Consider the following 8,821-nt stretch of genomic DNA (forward strand, 5'->3'; position numbering starts at 1 on the left):
TGAGGACATTTTCTGATACCCGTGAGGTGACTCATATTAACAAGACCAGAGACAACAAGTGTTGGCAAGGTGTGGGGGAAAGGAAGCTTCATACACTATTGTGGGAACTGGTCCAGCCCCTGAAGAAAAGAGTATGGAGTTTCCTCAAAATGTTAAATGTAGACCTGCCAGAGGCCCCAGCATCCACTCCTTCGGATTTATCCAAAGAACGCAAAAGCTCATTTCAAGGGCTGTGTGCACTCTTGTGTTCACTGCAACAATAGTTACAATAGCCAAATTTGGAAACAATCTATGTGCATAAAACAGATGAGTGGAACTACTGTGGCAAGTACACAATGGAATACTACTCAGCTGTGAAAAAAGATGGAATCTTGAATTTACAACATGGATGGAAACGGGTAAAAGTATGCTAAGTGAAATAAATCAGGAGAACCACAAATACCAGATGACAGGGCTCATATGTGTAATATACAGAAACCCAGCAAAGGAACAGAGAAATCCTAACCTGCCTTGGAGTCTGGCTGCAGAACTTAGGCACCAGAGGGGGTTGAGGGTGGGGACAAAAGGAGTGAGAAGGCCCAGAGGAACACAGGGGAGGACTCTGGAAGCACTGGATGCAGGGGTGAAGGAACCTGCATCTGAGGAGGTGAATCTCCGATTTTGAGTCATGTGCAGTGTGTAAACACGTGTTACCTCAAAAATACAGTAATAAAAAATCTATTTTTTAAACCAACAGAAAAAAGTAACTTGTCTTCTCCATCCACCACTGATCTCAGGATGTTACCTTCGCCTCCTCACTGTCACGCAGGGTGAGGGCTGGTTGCCCACAAGGTCAGAGGCAGGAGGTGCAGGGACTCCTGGGGCTGCTCAGACACCGCTGAGTAGAGACACTGCAGAGAGGCGGCTCTGAGGGGGACCAGAGACAGAGGGTCAGAGTAACCCCCAGTGCTGAGTGAGGTTCTGATTCCCAAGAGAGGGGAGTGTGTGTGTGTGTGTGTGTGTGTGTGTGAGAGAGAGAGAGACAGGAGAGACAGGGCACCCAACATAAGGTAATGGGAAGACAAATGCTCATCAAACTCCAGCATAAATGAATTCAAATCCCACAGAGTGAAGTGTGTCAGGCAACACCCCAATTAAGTACAGTTCCATGAAGAAGCAGGTTTGAAGCAGGACTTGAGGCATCAGAGGATGCCTATTCTCATGGTAGATGTAAGAAGCCTGGGTGGGACCCTGCTGGGCTGTGGGGGGCAGCTCCCCCAACAGCAACCTCTCTCCTCCTCTAATGCTCACTCCAGGCTCATCTCCTTTGGCGTCAGGGAACTCCAGCCTAGCAGCCCCTCTGTTTCCCGGGGTCACTGCCTCCATGTAAATTTCCTAAATGTTATGGGATGCAGTTCAGTTAAGTAGATTTTGAAAAAATTAAAAAACAGATTTAAATACAACAATAGAAAGTACTGAAATAAATATATCTAAAGACACATTAAGAATTAATTTTACAAGAAAATATTTGCTTGATTCAAAGAAAGGTAGAAAAAGATGAAATGGAATAAAAAAAGATGTGAGACAATTAAAAAATAAAGATCAGAATGATAGACTCAAATCTGACCATATCAAAATACATGTTAAAATAATTAACTAAAATCAAAAAGCCTGAGATTCTCAGACTAGATAATATCAAGCACACTTGTAGTCTCTGTGTGCTAGAAAAACTTTCTATACAAACAAAAATAGGTTAAAAGTGAAAGGGTGAAGGACATGCCAAGGAAATAGAAAGTAGGACAAACCTTTACTGTCATTGCAGGAGGTGGCAGGAGCGAGGCCTGAGGGACCCAGACAGCAGGTCCCTGCCTCTTTGTCCAGGAGGGAGAAGAGACAGGACCCCAGGCCTGGGCTCCTAGGGTTAGGGAGGGGGAACGGCCACCCTCCAGGCTCCAGGGGTGGAGGTCTCACCCTGGGCAGGAGGGTCCATCCTTGGTGTCTTGGGTATGGAGTGCGGACACCTGGCCCTGGAGGGGGGACACATTTTGTTCTGGGGAAAAGTTAATCAGTAATCTATACCCCGACTCCTGGCTGACATTGTGGCCACCTCAGACCCCAGGTTCCTCCCACCCCTGCCCTCTGTGCTCCAGAACATGGAGTCCAAAGCCTGGGCCACTCCTCCTGGTGCAGGGGCTCCTGGTGCCTGAGATGGTGTTGGGGCATGAGGGCTGTGAGCTGAGATGGACTCAGACTGGGCTGTGAGGTCCCCGCACGGGGAGGGGCTCTGGAATCTGAGGTCAGCCCCCACGACTGCCCCCAGCAGTTGGCACAGGTCTCATGCTACCCCTCTCTGGGCTCCTGGCTTTTCCCTGTCACCCCAGCATAAGGGGGGCCTGCTCTGGAAGCGGGGAATTGCTGCAGGAGGCCTTGTTGCCCCAGCCAGATAAGTCACTGGCAAGCAGCGAAGCTCAAAGCGCCTCACACCGTGGGGCGAAGATTCCTTGTGCCTCACACCATGGGGCCGAAGATTTAACATCCCTTCACTTTTTGTTCTTGGTCATAAAAGAAAAATTCCCAAAAAAAGTACATTAGGCACTATATTATATGCATCAGTATACTGCAAATAAACGGCACGGAAAATTATCTGTTAGAAATTAATTATTAAACAAATTTGGCCCACTTGACAATGGGAGACAACTTATTGAACATGCCTGACAAGCATTACAATACAGTAATTATAGTAGGTCCTTCTTTTGCCTTCCCTTGAAGTTTCTTGGGAAAGTTTTTAAATGAAGCTATTTGAGTTAGGAGTTTCTAGGTAGAAAAAGTTCTGATAGCTGAGCAGCAGCTGGTCTCCGGCTGAAGGCCATGTGAATAGAATAGTCTTTTGATGCTTAGGCTTTAGCTGATAGGGATGCACTGGCAGCTATCCACTGTCTTAGGTAATTGTCTAGCTGAAATAATAAGTTTTAGTGTTAGGTTTGGTTTATCTATTAACCTTGAAGGCTACCGTCTAGCTGGGACCTGTAGGAGCCAGTAGTCCATGGGGATAAAATACACTAATTGTTTCTGCTTTACACATGATAATGTATTTTTTTATTACTAATAATGAACAAATAAAGGCCTGCTGAGTCTCTCGGCAGAAGATACTAACACCTCACAAAGTGTCGGTGTCTCCTCATTCCCCTTCCCCTCAGCCCTTAAGTTTCAGTCCTTTTGTTTTCGCCTAGCCGTCTCATCCTTTCAGGAACCCCTGACACGACATTTTGCAGGAAGCTGGTCCCCGGCAGGGAATCCCTTCATCAACACTCCCTTCTTCCTTCCCTATCTTCACCTCGAATGTGCACACCTGCACATCCACACCTGCAGTGCAGAGATGCCTTTAACTTCACTAGTTTCCGGTCAGCTACAGAACTGTCAGCACAGAACCAGTAGATCCCGCACCCCCACACTCACATCCCCTAGGCATTCACTGCTGGATGGTAACACAGACTCTACAGCCAGAGCCCCTGGACCTTCCCCACACAGACCACCCTCCCACCCAGTGCCCCCTGAGCTGACCTTTCCCTGCCCCCACACTCTCTGGTTCCTCACCCCCCCTTCTGGTCTCCATCCCCTAAAGCCCCTATTTCCTCCCTCTCTGCCCCCCTCCAAGGCCCTCCCCTCTTTGCTACCCCAGACCTCTTAGGCTCCACCAGCCTATCACAGGGGTGAAGAGTCTAGAGTTGATTCCCTGGGAAAGGAGCCTTCAACCCTGGAATCATCAAGGAAACAAGCGACCCTGGGTCAAGGTCTCGTCCCAGGAGACTGAGGGAACCTAGTATGTTTGTGGGCCCATCCTGGTCCTTGGATCCAGCTATTATGGCCTGGAGACCTGTTCCTCCCTGAAACAAAGTCTATGGTTATTTGTGGAGAAGGACCATCATGTCAGCTTGTGTTTGAGGAAAACAATTCAGACACAGAACATGAAGCTGTATGGGGCTCCCACTTGAGTGCACAGTTCTGCCCCTCTGGTTGCCCCTCTGGAAGTTCTGGTCCTCTGTCCTCAGACCCATGACCACACAGGGTGCTGCGGTGCTGTCCTAGTCTGGCAGCCAGGAGAGAGGCTGGGTGTATGTGCCTCAGGCTGAGAGAGTGAGCTGGGGGGAGGGGTGATGATGCCCTGTGAGCAGCCCTGGCACCAGGCTGGGGTGGGGGAGGAGAGAGAGAGGAGCCCTAGATCTGCCCTGGGTCTGAGGCGCCATCCTCTATCCCCATAGCCTCTCTCTGCAGAGGCTGATGACAACACCCTGCAGACTGCAAAGCAGCCTATTTTTTTTTTTTAATTAAGCAACACTGATGTACAGTACTGTGTGTGATTTAAAATTTCACATCTCTTCAGATAATAATTTCACATTTCTTCAGATCTGTGTTACCAAAGCAGGTAATTTTCTCTTCCACTCCCTGTCCCTTTGCTGAGGGCTGTTTTTTCAAATTGCAGCAACGTTGATTTACAATTCATGTAGGGAACAGGTTCACATCTCTTCAGAGGTAGTGACCACCCACACCCCCTCCACCCCAGCACCAGAGTCCTTCCCCAGATCCACTGTGCCCCCCACGCGCTCTCTCACCCTTCCTCCCCCTCTAGTAGCCTCATTTCCGCAGTCATATCTAGGGTTTGGTTGTTTTTTTTAACCTGACCTTTTTTTGCCTTCTCTATATTCTGCATATGAGCAAAATGGTTTGATACATGTCTTCTTCCTTTTGACTTACGTCACTTAGCCAGTCCCCTCCAGTTCCATCCATGGTGTTGCAAAATGGCAACATTTCATCCCTTTTATAGTGAGTAATATCCTTTGAGTATATATGCCCATCCTCTTACCCAACTCCTCTGCTGTTGGGCATGTAGGTTGTTTCTATGACTCTGCTACTGTACAGGGAGCTGCAGTGAGCACAGGAGGCATGTAACCCTGCAAGGTAGTGCTTTTGTGCTCTTTCAAAAAGTACCAAAAGAGTGGAATCACTGGGTTACATGGTATATTATCTTTACAGTTTTGAGAAACCTTCGCATATTTTTCACAGGGCCTAGAACAGTCCACATTCATGCAGGTTATTCTTTTAAATAAACATTATTATTTTAGGATTGTTTGTAATTTATGAAAAAACTTGTAAAATCGGTGCAGAGTTCCTGTCGTTCCCACACACATTGCCCCTGTTGTTAACATCTTATATCACTAACTTACCGCACAGCTAATGAGGCAATATAGATATGTTACTCATAAACTCCATGCTTATTTGTGTGTCATTAGTATTCCTTCTTCTGTTCTAGGATCGCATCCTGATACCACCATATATAAAAACCCAACATGTTTCCTAAGGCTGCTCTGGCTGAGTCAGTGTTTTGCAACCAGTCCAGGCCAAGGAGGTTCATTGTTGGTTCTCACCAACGGAAAGATAATTTTGGAGACTTTGGTAGATTTTCAGTAAAGTACACCCATTTCTGTTGTAGAAGCTGCAGGAAACTGAAGACACAGACTTTGATCTCGGATAAAGTCAAAGTAACTGGAAACTGTGTGAACCTCTTGGTTCAAAAGGGTTTGTTGTTTTCATCATGGCCTCAAACGGCTAAGTGCCCATTGTACAGCACATTCTTAGAGAGGCTCATGAATGTACTTTAATATTGTTCTATGCCTAGGCCCAAAGGCAATTTGCCCCCATGCATGCCAAACAAAAACCTGAAACACTGAAGAGAGTCATTTCAGCTAAAACCTGGAAAATAGGATGCTGACAGCTGATTGTCACACTTCTTTACACACATGCATGTAGTTAGAGCAGTTACTTGAAATGATTTTTCTTTTTATGTTTTCAAAAATCTAAGAAAAGTTCATGACTGATTTAAAGTTTAAGGCTATAGGGTTTCTGACTTGTGTTTTTTGGTAATAACTTGTTATGTAATGTTAAAGTAATACCCATATAAGGGAATTCATGTGCTCTCGATGGCTTGACAAACATAAAAGAAAAGGTGAAGTCCATTATTTTTTTTAAGATTTATTTATTTATGCATACAAGAGCTTGGGTACCCTCCCCTGGTGGCACAGTGGTTGAGCGTTGGGCTGCTAGGCTGCCCGCAGCCTCGGCAGTGCTGGTTCGATCCCCGGCGCCAGCGAGGCTCCCACATGGCGCGCAGACCTCTCCTGCGGCACCCGCCACTCCCTCTCAGCAGTGTATTTCATCGGTCTGCCTATTCTGTTCCCCGCTCTGGCTCTGGTGAATTCTCTCACCCTCCTGTGCTTCTGACTGACTGTACCCAGTGCTTGTATAAATAAATAAATAAATCTTTAAAAAAAAAAAAAGAGCTGGGGTACAGGCCATAGATGCAGGGGGTGAGAGGATTCACCAGAGACAGAGTGGGGAACAGAACAGGCAGACTGACTGAAGTACACTGCTGAGGGAGCAGCGGGCAAGTCAGGATAGGTCTGCTGTGCCATGTGGGTTGCTCCCTGGCCAGCCGGGGATGGAACTCATGCTGCAGAGGCTGCAGATTGCTTCATAGTGCGGTGCTTAACCCCTTGTGCACAGGGAGGCCCTGAAGTCCAATATTTTTGAGTCCCAGGGCAAGTTAGGGTTAATTAGGCAGCTTCAGGACAGTGCAGGCAGGGCTTCAAGTAGGTAAAGAGGTTTCTGAGATAAGGGCAGTACATTCCAAGATGTGCTAACCAAACATACTCCAGAGGTGAGGTCAAAGAGTCCAGGAGGACTCAACAAAGACAGTAAAACTAGAGAAAATAAGCCCGTGGACAGGGGAGATAAATTTTAAGATCAGGGCTGGGAAAATGGGCACATCTGCCTGGAGTAGGGCAAAGAGCCCATCATAAAGCAGGATGATGAGATAGAGGAAAAAGTCTCATTAGTCCTAGACACGGGCCCACAATGGCTTCCAAGCCCCTCCCAGGCACAACGCTGTGATTATTTCCCCCCGGTCACTCTCTGGGCCAGTCATCTGGCACGCTCCATGGTGTGGGCATTCACAGAGATAACCACACCCCAGCAAACTGAGGCTTTTCCCCAAAAGTCACGTGAGTGAGCTTTGAACCAGAAACTTAAAATAGAGCCTTCTCTCCTGGCCGAGACCCTGACTGCAGCCTGGTGAGACCCAGGGCTGGAGCCACCGACTGAGACCACCTCTGATCCGTCACCCATAGAAACATGTGAGATACCAAATCTCTGTTGCTTTCAGCTGCCTGGCTTTGGAATAGTTTGTTGCAAACATTGAGGTGACTAATGCACAGGGAGCAACAATGTGGTCAATGGTGATTTCTTATAGAAACAGCAGAGACCAGAGACCCTGGAGGACAGATTCAAGGTCCTTTAGTAAAGAGAGACCAACAAGATTCTCTATCCTGTGTGAGTGTCCTTCAAAATAAAGGTGATTATTAAAATTGGTCTTTTTGTTTTACCATTTCTGAATTGCATATTTATTTTTTAAATACTGTATATACAATATTTTTATCACTTAGAAAACATAATACATTTCTTCATTAGTTTATCTCTTCATTTATAGACAGTTTTTATAATCTAAATTTCTTTATTTTATTTATATATATTTATATATATTTTTTAATAAATTTTATTTTTATATTCCCCATACAATTGCAACCCCCTTATTTTGACCCCAATCCCTCCCCTCCCCGCCCATCACCCCCTATAGAATGTCTCTGGTTCATAGTTTTTTGTTGATTTTTATTTTCACTTTCTTATAGTTATTCATTTTTCCTGGTCCCTTATTTAAGTTTCTAGATTCCTGCTATGAGTGAGACCATCCGGTATTTTTCTTTTTCTTTTTGGCTTATTTCGCTGAGCATGATCCCTTCCAGCGCCATCCATGTTGCTGCAAATGGCATGTGTTTATCTTTTTGAATGCTGAGTAATATTCCATGGTGTGTATGTACCACATTCTTCTTGATCCAGTCATCTATTTTGGGCATTTGGGTGTTTCCAAAGCTTAGCTATCCTTTTTCTAGCATTCTTTTTAATTTCCTATCAGCATGTTTTTTTGATATGTTTAATTTTTGTGGGTTTCATGGTTTATTTGCAGAACACACGTGAACATCCTGGCTTCCTTCTCAAGCGCAGACTGGCCTCGGGCTGCTCTCTCCACAGTGGCTTTGCGGCCCTTGGAGGTGACCCTGGGGGCGACCTCAGCATAGGAAGATGGTTGCTCAGCAGCAGCACTTCCGGCTCCTTGACCTTGTGCACCAGGAACTTGCTGGAGCCACTGGGCCACCTGCGCTTTGTTTTCTTGTTGTGCCAGTAAACTCTGTTGTGCATCAGATCTGGCCCATGAGCCTTCTGCGTGCCTTGTTTCCATTGCCCTGGGTTGCTGCCGGTTACCTTAATTCTAACATGTCAGTCTGACTGGTGCCTGATGAAGTTCCTGATCCTCTTTTTAACAAACCTGGACTTCCTGAGGGGTCTGAGGGCAGTCATGGTGCCGGATGGGAGACAGCTGCCACAGGCAGCACCCAGGGAGAAGACCGGTTGTTCTTGTAGCCCCAAAATGACATCCTACATCCTTAACGTAACAGTCCACTTCCTGTTGCTAATATATTAGTTTACACATTATTAGAATCTTGCAACTATTTAGACATCTGCACTCTGCACATCTTTTATGTTGTTGGTGTTACATGTTATATATCTCTATGGGTGACAACCCTGAGGAGTGTTTTAATTTCCATTTTTAAACCATAATATTTATACAGTAATGAGAAAGATAAAAAAGAAAGAGATGGTAATTTGCTCTTAATGAGATATTTGCATTCCTGATGCTCTTCCTCTTTTCTGAGATTCTGAATTTTCATATTGT

Source organism: Talpa occidentalis, unplaced genomic scaffold (assembly GCF_014898055.3).
Source record: "Talpa occidentalis isolate TD23 unplaced genomic scaffold, MPIMG_talOcc4v2.1 talOcc4.35, whole genome shotgun sequence".
In the NCBI taxonomy this organism is placed as follows: Eukaryota; Metazoa; Chordata; class Mammalia; order Eulipotyphla; family Talpidae; genus Talpa; species Talpa occidentalis.